The 10,756-nt window shown below is 36.4% G+C and overlaps 1 long non-coding RNA gene across 1 annotated transcript; it reads right to left on the bottom strand.

Moving 5' to 3' along the window:
* Window positions 1-1,821: 1,821 nt before the first annotated feature.
* Window positions 1,822-9,988, bottom strand: LOC120400021. The gene is made up of 3 exons (XR_005595470.1): window positions 9,755-9,988; window positions 5,375-5,583; window positions 1,822-2,111 (listed from the first exon to the last, which is right to left on the bottom strand). It is a non-coding gene; the product is annotated as an uncharacterized LOC120400021 (long non-coding RNA).
* Between the last annotated feature and the right edge of the window lie 768 nt (window positions 9,989-10,756).

Raw genomic sequence — 10,756 nt, 5'->3', positions numbered from 1 at the left:
TTTGGAGAAAACTAAGACTTTCAAACAATTAAAAAAATTAATCACAATTAATCTCACTGTCAAACAATAATAGAATACCATTTATTGAAATATTTTTGGATGTTTTCTACATTTTCAAATATATTGATTCCAATTACAACACAGAACACAGTGTACAGTGCTCATTTTATTTTTATTACAAATATTTGTGCTATAAAAACAAAAGAAATAGTATTTTTCCATTCACCTCATACAAGCACTGTAATACAATCTCTTTATCATGAAAGTTGAACTTACAAATGTAGAATTATTTACAAAAATAACTGTATTCAAAAATAAAATAATGTATAACTGTAGAGCTCACAAGTCCACTCAGTCTTATTTCTAGTTATGCCAATCACTCCGACAAACAAATTTGTTTTCATTTACAGGCAATAATGCTGCCTGCTTCTTGTTCACAATGTCACCTAAAAGTGAGAACAGGTGTTCACATGGCACTATTGTACCTGGTGTCACAAGGTATTTACGTGCCAGATGCACTAAACATTCATATGCCCCTTCATGCTTCAACCACCATTCCAAAGGACATGCATTCATACTTATGAGAGGTTCTGCTCGATAACAGATATCTAAAGCAGTGTGGACCAACCCATGTTCACTGTCATCATCTCTGTCAGATGCCACCAGCAGAAGGTTGATTTTCTTTTTTGGTGGTTCGGGTTCTATAGTGTCCACATCAGAGTGTTGCTCTTTTAAGACTTCTGAAAGCATGCTCAACACCTTGTCCTTCTCAGATTTTGGATGACCTTCAGATTCTTAAACCTTGAGTCAAGTGCTGTTGCTATCTTTAGAAATCTCACATTGGTACCTTCTTTGCGTTTTGTCAAATCTGCACTGAAAATTTGTCCGAGCAATTGGCTGAACAAGAAGTAGGACTGAGTGGACTTATAGACTCTAAAGTTCTGCATTGTTTTCTTTTTAAGTGCAGTTATGTAACAAAAAAAATAGCTACATTTGCAAGTTTCACTTTCACGATAAAGAGATTGCATTATGGTACTTGTATGAAGTGAACTGAAAAATACTATTTCTTTTGTTTATCATTTTTACAGTGCAAATATTTGTAATAAAAATAATATAAAGTGAGCACTGTCCACTTTGTATTCTGTGTTGTAATTGAAATAAATATTTCTGAAAATGTAGAAAAACATCCAAAATATTTAATAAAATTCAGTTGATCTTCTATTGTTTAACAGTGCAATTAAAACAGCAATTAATCGTGATTAATTTTTTTGAGTTAATCGCGTGGCTTAATTGCGATTAATTGACAGCTCTAGAGAAAACATTTGCAGGCTCAACAATATCCAATAAAACTCTGCTGCTTTGAATATTATGTGTGAAAACAAAACTTACTTAATTGGCCTCTCAGAGTTGGTAAGACAACTCCCACCTTTTCATGCTCTCTGTATGTGTATATACCATATATCTCCTCAATATATGTTCCATTCTATGCATCCGAAGAAGTGGGCTGTAGCCCACGAAAGCTTATGCTCAAATAAATTTGTTAGTCTCTAAGTTGCCACAAGTACTCCTGTTCTTAAAACTGGGGGAGTTTTGAATGGCTTTGGGTTTGATGCAAACATTTTCCACAGCTTTAGAGGAAATTTTAGAAAGCCATCATACTTGGGAAAAAGTGGAACACTACATGATCTTCCCTTTACCTCAGTTAATGGCTCCAACTACCACGCTCTACATCAGTGTGAAGAATATTTTTGAGGGGAGAATTAAAAAAAGAAAAAAGAAAAAGAAAAATTTGCCAGTACAATTGGCTATTTAAAGAGCAGGGAAAATAAAGTTTTTGGATTTCTTTCGGTTTTCAGTAGTGTCTTTGAAATCTTTGTTCTTTCAGACTTCAGCTAGCTAGTGTCTCTTTAGCACTCAAGTTTAGCAGCAGTCTGTGCTTTCCACTTCTCTTCATTAGCCTCAATTTATGCAGTCAGCTTTTCTTCTACCATTTTGCTGAAATAGTTGTTTTCTTAAATTGCTTTGTCAAGTACTCTGTATGTGCTCTTCTTTCTCAGCTGCTTGCTTTAAGACCTCAGCTTCACAAGACAATTGCGCTGCAGTTTCCTATTCTTAAAAAAAAAAAAAAAAACAGAACGTGAAAGATTCGTCTTCTGAAGAAGGTAGTGATGAAAGTCTGACATGCTTTCTTTCCAATTAGGACCATCAATTCAAATACCTACCCAAAGACACTTTTTTTTTGCTGTATCAGGAGTCTGAAATGTACTTTAGAAAGTCAAATAGCTATAAAAACCCTGGCCAATTCAACATTTATAGGGCAAACTCTCTTTTGTAAACTCCCTAAAAATGAATATTGTTAGAAAAGATACGTTATCTTCGTTCTGAGAAATGGAAAAGTGTATTCTGCTAAGACTTGTGGAGAAGAATCATGTCTCAATAGGTCATCATGTTCATTTCACAACTGACACAGAGTATAGTGGCCAAAGGGGTTGATCATAAGAACAATTTTCCAATCTTCTGTCTATGCTGATCACTCAATAACATAATGCCAGAAAACGTACTTTTTTTTGTACATTTTGTACATCAGAGTTGGTGTACTGTAGGATTGGCTACAAAATACGAACAGTTCCTAATTCTTACTTCCCATTTAGTTACCAGTAGATAACTAATTATATTATTTGATTATGGAAGCATAAATTCACCTGTTTATTGGATTCAAACATGCAGAGCTAAATGGGACATTTAATTAAACTCCAAATAATAAACAATACTAAGAAAGCTACTATAGAGAAATAGGTTGCCAAAATATTTCCAAGATTATGAAAGTAAATTTCATTGCAACTTTACATTATGATTTAATATTATAAGACCAATACAAGTGGAGATTTCTTCTTTCCCAAAATCTTCTTCAGCCGATTGATTTATATTCATTTTAGTTATTTTCCTCCTGAATAATTCAACTGGTAGTGCAGGAAGAATACACCTCTTTAAATCAAAGTGCTCCTGCCTTCAAGTGTTGATGTTGATGTTGGTTTACAAGTGCAAACCTTTCAAAGACAAAGTTGTATATGTATTTAATTCTATTTAAACATGCTGAGCCAGATCCTTATTTGTGGTAAATCAGTGTAGTTCCACTAACTTCAATGGAACTACACGAGCATATAGCAGCTAAGGATCTGGACCACTATTTGCCAATGATAAAAGAAAAAAAAATTGTCCTAAACATTAAATTTTCACATTTTCCAAGATGTATGATCTTAGATTTAAACTCGGTTGCTTTCCCTCTTATGGCTATTTGATATTTGTTCTTTGTTTGTTTCTTTAATCTAAAATAAAATAATCTAAAATCTTGAGTGAAAGTACATTTGGCTCTTCATATATGGAAAACATAACACTAATTGCATTGTATTTTCTCTTGATTAACAAACCATTCACAAATGCCACCACCATCTGAAACTGGAATGCATTTTATAAATACAACAAATACATGGGAAAATGTATTTCTCTGAGAGGTAATTGGGAACATCCATGACAAAACAAATTAGCAAACAAAAACAAATTGAAGTGTAAATGTTTCCAGATGTTATATTTCCTCTATGGTGGGAATAATCTCAGGGTTTGTGGGATGACACAGAATGCCCTCTGTGGCATGGCTACAGATCAAGGGCAATCATTTCTGCTACTTTCTTGTATATAGATAGCATGGTTGGATAATTGCAGGATGTTTCACTGCTTTTGTGGGAAACTTCTTAGAATGATTCTGTCTTCCCATGCAGGATAGTGAATCGTAAATCTGTAGTGATTGCACTGATGTTTACTATCAATGGCATGGTAGACTAAAATGCTTTGGTATGCAGAGCAAAAATAATTTCTTCCTTTCCAGTATCCTGTTCTTTTTCAGTATAAGTTCAGCTCTGTTATAATTTATTAGAAGTTATAGGAGAGATGTTCTATTACTATTTAATATAGTGTAAGCTTGAGCTGTAAGCATCTTATTCAGTGGTTTCAAGATGAAAAACAATTTTGAATAAAAAAAAACAGGGAAAGTTCCTTTCTTTAGCCAGGTTGATGAACCTGTCACAGCTGGCTACATTCCCAGGTATTTGGCGATCCACTTTATTATGGTTTCCAATTGGCTTTCAAAAAGCTCCATCCAATTGGCTTTCAAAAAGCTCCATCATGGCTTTGGTAGTGATGTAGTTAGAAGGACTTGAAGACCGACATGTATGACAAGACAGTCATGGCTACACAGAAAATCATTAAGGCCAGTTTATTCTGCCAGTAGAGGTTATGCGTTCCGATCACAAAACACGATGCACAAGTCCAGAGAATAGCCTTTTCTCCATCTTGTGGAATGCAAGTTTCCATGCTGTTTAGAATGAAACATTAGGTGCTTGTCTTGATTTGAAGCCCGTTCAAGAAATTGTTTGACCATAATATCATTATATGTATGGCCATTGAAGGCTATTTTTTGATGAAAAAATATTTAATTGAAAAATTCACAGCCAACTCTAGAATTAGGAAGATTAATTAATTATAATCAATATCTGCCCAGATTTGTTTACATTGTCTATCAACTAGCTTACCTAGGAACAGAGGCGGTGTTCAGACTCCTGGTAGATAAAATAGAAAAGAAGAAAATCCGTCTGCCTTGCGTATAGAATTTCAAAAGGCTTACTATGAGTCAGATAAAAAACAACACTGTATACTATTCAGGCGGTTTTCCAGGGGAAGACAAAACAACTCACAATTCATTCAACCACACTATACACCAGAATATAGGAAAAATAATTGCCCTGGATCTGCAGCCACACCACATTGTAAAGAATATTGGCTTCCGAGACTTTTAAGATGTATTTGGGGCATATTATTCCTTCCCAAGCAAAACACTCTATCCGATTGCATGCTTTTTATTTATGATAACTTATTGATCAAAGCAAGGAATGTCTTCAGACAACAGAGAAAGAGTCATGCAAGGAGGCAAACAACTGCATATCTTTCATTCACAGCATATGGGCTTTGCTTTGATTCTATGATAGTGAGATGCACTTATTTAAAGCACAACTGCTGGGCCCAGTATCATGGCTGCTGCCACCACCACCACCAGTAAGCAGAGACTCTGTAGCAAAAAATAATTAATTAAATACATAAATAATAAATAAACTAAAAAATGGGGGATCTGGTCTAAGGTGTATAATTCATGCAAACACACATATATGAGAACATTTCAAACTAGCTAAAGTAGTTGGGGATATTGGGCTTATTGCCATCTGCTGTTTTGTCCATTTTTCTAACAATGACTGGCAGGCATCATACACCCATGCTAAGTTTATGTCCAATTTAACCACTCAACAAAAGCTTTTGAGACTCTTACCTGGTATCAACAAAGGAAAGAAAGCACTTCCATTGCAGCTGCTCATTTTAGATCCCAGATGAAATTCTGCCTCGTTCATTACTGAACATTTTATATATCAGACAGCATCAATCATTGCAGGAAACTTGTTTAATCCACCACATGGTCATCTGCCCTCATGGTGCTCACTATGGAAAAGTTTACCGAGCGAGGGCGGGATGCGTGGCAAGCTTCATGGTTCAGAGAGAAAATGACAAATAATTATCTTGTCTCAGACCCCACTCAGCATTAACCTGGGTTTGATTTACCACGAAGGCAATGAAGCCTTCTCAACCAGTTTCATATCAGACATGAAATTTGTGCTGCAACAGAATTTCAGTGACATTTTAGAGACAGTCCACTATGTCAACGTGGGCAGCAACAAACCAGGACAAAAATTGTTGAGGACTGCAAAATGAGTTAACTTCCTGGAGGTCTTCCTGCCTTAAACATTATTGCTAAGAATGTTGTGGCTTGTCTTGAAGGGATTGCATACACCAAATAAAATAAATAATTAAATAAATACATTTCACCTGGGAAGGCATTTGCACTCTACAGAAGCCCAAATCTAAGGCCCAGGAAGTGTAGCTCTGGCATTATCTCACACCTGTTCCTTGTACGTATTCACAGTTATAAATATCTGTTTATTTTAGACACAAATGTGCTTATATTTTTTAATCCTTGCTTGCACTCTAGATCCAACATTTTTCTGAGAGAATGAGCAGGATTCAGTTCTGCCTCACAGAGCAACTGAATGGTTATGTGCCAACTGCAAAGCTACATTCTGACATACTGCCTTCAAAATAGTTTCACGGGTGTCACTGAGGGTATGATTTGAAGGTTCTAGATGGCAGAAGGTGGCCTGTAGGGTCTTTACTACTTGTGACGATGTGCAAGAAGGAATGAACCCACCTTGACTATCATCTCCCAGGATGAATTTGGAATGATGGCAATTAGAAATAAGAACGTAAAAATCTTTTTACTTGTGAGCTCAGAAAATTTTATGCAGAGTCACAAAGAGAAAATAATAATGGAATCTCACAAAGCTATTTTTACAGTCACTTGTCACAACAAACTTGGAAGCCATCATTTGGGTAAATCCTTTAAAATCTGTACAGCTTTGTTTAGAAGACTAAGAACTTGGGGAAATCTGTGAGCAAGACTTTGTAAATATATACATATATATTTAAATCTCATCAAGTTTGCAAGTTCAGCAAGAGCTTAATTAAAGTCAACAAAGAAAGCTCAAGAAAATAATGAAGTACTTAAAACATACATTATTGATATTCTGGGCTCACAGAGGCTCTCTTTCTCTCAGCTTGATTGGTCTCACTGAATTAGACAACTAAATAAAATATATGGTTTCTAGCAATCTTCTAGATTATTTGGCACCACAAAACCAGTAGCCAAGTGATAGATGTTTTAGAAGCTCTTGTTCATTAGAGTTTGACTAAGGCTGTGATATTAATGTTCTCATTGCTGCATGTTTCGTTTGTCATGCAGTGCCTCCATATTGTTGGAAGTCTGTAATAAAATGCTGCCATTATTTAGTTATATGTATGTTGGTCCCAAACAAAAAGTGTGTAAAATATAATCACCTTAACCCTCCCCAAACCTTGAATAACTTTGTTTCCAGCAAATGCATGATCATTAATCAATGCTATTCTCTGGGCTAGAGTCAAGAACTCATTTGCAACACCATTAGGCAAGGATGTGGTAATGCCAGAAAAAGGCCACAAACTGACCTTCTATTGTAAATGACGTGCCATAAAGTGCAAACACAGCCCAAAATACATTGCAAGGAAAAGGATGCGTCCAGGTAGCAAGGGGATGTACTGAATCAGTTCATCTCCTCAGCACCTGCTACCAGCAGGACTGCTACGGCGTTCTATCTGTGACATGAAGTCCATCTTACCCCAAATCCTATTTGCATAAACCAAAAGGAGGGTGGTAGCAATGACGTTACTGCTTCTGCCTCTCCATACCAACACTTTAAAATTTTTTGACCTGCCCGTTTAAATTAGTGTCAACTCTCTGAGACAGAAACACTGGGTTTGATCTTATATGGAAAAAACTGTCATTTAATTGAAAGAGAGATTTGTCTGCACAAAGAGTGGGTTTATTTTATGTATTGATTTATTTAGAGTTTTAAAATAACTAAAAAGATGCCTATCCAATCCCATAGGAGCCTAACACACATTAACAAGATGATTTAGATCTCAGCAGCATTGAAATGATCATTGTTGCAGGTGCTCAGCCAGCCACCTGTGAAACTTCTTTCCACCCCTTAAATATCTAAGAAGCATGCCCTCAGCTGACTTCCAAATCTCTCTCAAAGGGATATCTATTAGGAGAAAGTGAAGTAAATAGGGTAAAGACTAAACAATACTAATCTTGCTTCTGGCCTTGCTTTTTGTTTAAACAGGCTGAATAAGCAAGCAAGAGAATATAAGTGAAAGCACAAGGCTTCACCCCTCTCCTCTCCCCCACCCCAGCTTGTAGCCTTGCCTTTCAGTAACAAGAGAAGATAAGGGGCTAATCGAGCAGTGGGAAGGAGTAAGGAGGAGACACAAAGTCTGCAAGAAAGTGACCAGGGCCACAAGTAACCTTGCTCCTTTCCTCTCCCATGAGGTACAAAAGAAGTGGTCTTATCGACCCCAGATCCAAGACCCCTCAGAATGGAACATGACCATATATTGGAAGGGGTGGTACCAGGTGAGGGGCACTACAAGTATAATTAAGTTTCCCAAGAAGAGGGAGGGGAAGGAGGGAACTCTGTCGGCGTGTAGAGCTAGGGGTTAGGAGAAGAAGGGGGTTCTATTGGCGTATAGAACAGTAGTTGTGGGAGGGGAAGAGGAAAACTCTATTGGTGTATAGAGATAAGCCCAACTGGTGTGGAGGGCTTTGAAACATGGTTAAACTCTATAGGCATATAGAGATAAGCCCAACTGGTGTGAAGGACTTTGAAATATGCTTGCTTGTTTAGCCCCAATAAATTCATCAAATTGCCTGCAGACTGGACTCTGGACTGTTATTTTTCCAGTGAATTGTGTCTGGGAACTGAGAGGGAGGAGGGAGCTGGACGCTCGCCAACAATGTCCTTTGCACCATGCCTGGAAAGTCACCATGTTCAGATTATTTTAGACTAAGGGGGAGCAAATTCTTATCTTCCTTATTTTTGTGAGGTGCTACGGACATTTATTGTGTGACACTACAAACAAAGTATTCTAAAAGCCCAGTATTTGATCTACTGTGTATTCCCCAGCATTGTAATTACAGATAGATTTTTTGTAGATCAGTAGATATGCTGCAGTTCTCTGTTCATTGTCCCCAATGAGGTCCTGATGTGTATGTTTTTTTATAGAAAAGCTGCCTCTGTGTGTATATATATATATATATATATATATATTTGTTAAACTCATTTGAGTTCTTTTCTGTCTTTAAATAACATTAGCATATAATCCATGAAAAGTTTTCAGTTGAAGGCCAAAACCTTTTATCATGGGCCTCAGATAGATGTAGACCCTGATTTCCCAGGACATATGCAATAGAAAACTATTTCAGACAAAAAGGAAAATAAGTAAATAAATAAATAAATAAATAGAAAAAAGTTACAGAGAAATATATTCCAAGGAAGTAATTTTTAAAAAAGTTGGTTTAATGTGATACTTGTCAGACCCTATACATTTATTTCTTCTAATGAAAGTTGCTTTATCATAGCCATTGTGTAAAGGCATGTTTAAGCCTGAATACATTAGTAAAAATAAGCAATAATGATCGGGGCACAAAGCATTTCCCCAGTATTGATGACTGGTTGGAATGAGTTCATGGCCTGAGGTTCTAAACCTCAGGCCGTGAACTCTTTCTAGCAGGTCATTAATCCCTTGGAAAGACCTTGTCTTGAGGTACTTACTACCACTGTAAGATGAAAATGAATAAACAACACTGGTATATGAATTTTTCTTTATGTGTGATGCAGTATAATTAGTATGTACAGGGCACTTCTTTAAAAAATTGTGCCCTGTACATTAGCCAGTCAAATTGATTGAATTATCTCTCAACATTCCATTCAGCTTATAATAATTAATATACACTTGTGACTATGGCTTGAATAATAATAAATATGTCAAAAATCTGTTTCAGTTATGAGCCACATACTGCAGTTAAATAGACATGGTAAGTTTACCATAAAAATTGAAAATACATCTTGTTAACATCTCTTTCAGCTTATGAAAAGTGAAACATGCCACCCATATTAATCATGCAGAATGGCAGAATGCGAGAGGACATGTTACGAGAGACGATTTCTTACTGTGTTCACCAGCCTATATATCTTATCTTGCACTTGCTTTAAATACTTACTTTGTTACAGCTGCAGTGCAAATGATTGGATTTGAAGCCAGTGCCTATCAGCCTTGACAGTAGTGCCAACAGTGATGAATAAGGCAGACGATTTACTATTCAATTTTTTCTGATGGATCCTTTTTGAGCCAAAGCTGCATAACTGGCAAGCTAGTGTACATAACGTTTCTCTTCCCTCCCCCCCTCAAAAAAAAACAAAAAAACCACACACACACACAAATGGAGCCTGATTGTCCCATCATGTGCTTCTGTCACAATGGGTCAAAATTACACCAAAGACCCTTGAAGTAAATGTGTTACTTCAAAAAGCCATGTATAGTTCTCACTCTGTAGAACTGCCATATGTTCAGGGTAAAATGCCTTACCCATTATGGTCCCCCTGAAAACAAAAACAAATAAAAGTAAATTTGCCTTGAGTGAACACTAGAACTGGTCGGAGAAACTTATTGAAACAATAAAAGAAACTACATGCATGCTAATAAGCTTACTTGAGATTACCACCTAACCCCAACAACGATCTGATAGGTCCTTCAAATTAGTCCTTCAAATACCAAGAGTTTTTCTTTAGTTACAAGTTCATAACAGCAGTTAGCTCACAACAGATACCCCAGGAATCTGAGAGCCACTTTTTTATCCAATCTAGGCCTCTGATTTTGTCCTCATGTAACAGGTAATCAGCAGACAATGGATTTTTCTGCAGAGTGCATCTTTAAGAGGATGGATCAGGGAGTGGGCAATTTGCATTCCTCTCCTCCCAAGTATTTCCTAGGAAGCCCACTCAAGTAAACATTCAATCTTGTCTGGATTATTGTTTTAAAAGAGTCTGAAATTCATAAGACTTCCCAGGATTTACATTAGTTACACACAATTCTACAAAAATACTTAAATACATTTTTAATGCAATGAACTCCTACAATACTTAAACTTATTTCAATAAGGTTTAATTTTATTCAGTAAGATTTGTTGCCAGGATATGTCAGTCTCCTGCAGTATCTGTCTCAT

Source organism: Mauremys reevesii, linkage group 3 (genome assembly GCF_016161935.1).
Source record: "Mauremys reevesii isolate NIE-2019 linkage group 3, ASM1616193v1, whole genome shotgun sequence".
Lineage (NCBI taxonomy): Eukaryota > Metazoa > Chordata > Testudines > Geoemydidae > Mauremys > Mauremys reevesii.
The sequence above is the reverse complement of the archived record's forward strand: the minus strand, read 5'-3'. Positions and strand labels throughout refer to the sequence as shown.